Source organism: Rhinolophus ferrumequinum, chromosome X, assembly GCF_004115265.2.
Source record: "Rhinolophus ferrumequinum isolate MPI-CBG mRhiFer1 chromosome X, mRhiFer1_v1.p, whole genome shotgun sequence".
Classification (NCBI taxonomy): domain Eukaryota; kingdom Metazoa; phylum Chordata; class Mammalia; order Chiroptera; family Rhinolophidae; genus Rhinolophus; species Rhinolophus ferrumequinum.
In genome coordinates, this window is record NC_046284.1 from 84,573,871 (window position 1) to 84,575,968 (window position 2,098).

Here is a 2,098-nt window from a genome sequence, read left to right on the forward strand (position 1 = left end):
GTCTGTTATCAATTCAATTGTTTCCACTGTAGAGTATTTTATTTTTCTATCTGGAAGCTTTGAGAAGTCTGATATTCTTAAATTCCATTATAATGTGTGTGTATGTGTGTGTGTGTGTATGTGCATGTATATATATATATATACACACACACGTGCGCACACACACACACATATACATATACATATATACATATATGTATGTATGTTTTACCTTATCTTTCCTAGTCTGTGTCAGCCACAATGTGTTTAAGGAGAGGGGAGAAGAGAGTCCCAGGTATCACAGAACCTGTTGATCATTTCTATTTGTTGCCACTCTATAGGCAGCTCCCACAATCAAGGCTTTATCCTGAATTCTCTGAAAGAAGCAGCACTGTGAGGAGTCAATGTCCCCAAGTTGTAATACACTAGCTTTGGGGATTTGAAAGAGATGGAAGACTGAATGCCGAATGAGGTAGTCCCCACATGTTTTCAACAACTTCCCACTTAACCAAGAAGAGCTTTTTTGCTGCCCTGATATACTCTGATATATCCACTGTGACTGGTAACTGCGGTTTGGGATGTGATTTCTGTAGTGAAAGGGTAGGTACCGTGTCATTTAAAGGAAACACAAGAGCAAAACTTCAAAAGATTTCCTTAAACTTATCCTCTCCTTTCTTCCTCTGACTACCCTCTATTCCAGGGTGGTAAAGAATACAGCTAGGCAGATTGAAGTCACCACAAACAGATGGGTTCTCTTCTCAGCTGGGCCCTCAGCACCACTTGAGGCACCCTCTCATATGTCAATGACAGTCGTAGAACACAACATAGAACATGATGAAAATTATAACTCTAATTGTGTTAGACTGCAATCATGTAAGCACTAAGTCCTCCTGCTAAGGAAAATAAAGACAATAAAATGACAAGAAAGGGAAATCACAGGCCAGTATCTACATCCAGTGAACATACCCTTAAGGAATAACACATTATAAGATGAAGGAAAACTAAGAGAATTTTCCACTGGTAGACCTATTCTGTGCCTAAAGGAAGTTCTTTTTTTTTTTACCTTTCCTTTTTTAATTTATTGGGGTGACAATTGTTAGTAAAATTACATAGATTTCAGGTGTACAATTCTGTATTACATCATCTATAAATCCCATTGTGTGTTCACCACCCAGAGTCAGTTCTCCTTCCATCACCATATATTTGATCCCCTTTACCCTCATCTACCCTCATCTTACCCTCATCTAACCTTCCTCTTCCCCCCTTACCCTCTGGTAACCACTAAACTATTGTCTGTGTCTATGAGTTTTTGTTTCTCATTTGTTGTCTTGTTCTTTTGTTGTTTTTGGTTTATATACCACATATCAGTGAAATCATACGGTTCTCTGCTTTTTCTGTCTGACTTATTTTGCTTAGCATTATAATCTCAAGATCCATCCATGTTGTCACAGATGGATCTATTTCATCTTTTCTTACCGCCGAATAGTATTCCATTGTGTATATACACCACAACTTCTTTATCCATTCATCTATCGAAGGACGGTTTGGTTGTTTCCATCTCTTGGCCACCGTAAACAAAGCTGCAATGAACATTGGAGCACACGTGTCTTTACTTGTAGATGTTTTCAGATGTTTTGGGTAGATACCCAGGAGAGGGATTGCTGGGTCACATGGTAATTCTATTCGTAATTTTTTGAGGAATCTCCACACTGCCTTCCATAATGGCTGCACCAATCTGCATTCCCACCAACAGTGTATGAGGGTTCCTTTTTCTCCACAGCCTCTCCAACACTTGTTACTATTTGTCTTGTTGATGATAGCCATTCTGACTGGGCTAAGGTGATATCTCATTGTGGTTTTTATTTGCATTTCTCTGATGATTAGTGATGTTGAGCATTTTTTCATATGTCTATTTACCATTTGTATGTCCTCTTTGGAGAAATGTCTCTTCAGGTCCTCTGCCCATTTTCCAAGTGGGTTGTTTGTTTTTTTTTGTTGTTGAGTAGCATGAGTTCCTTGTATATTTTTGATATTAGCCCCTTATCGGAGGCACTGTTTCCAAAAATCTTCTCCCATTCAGTTGGTTGCCTCTTTATTTTGTCCACGGTTTCTTTTGCTG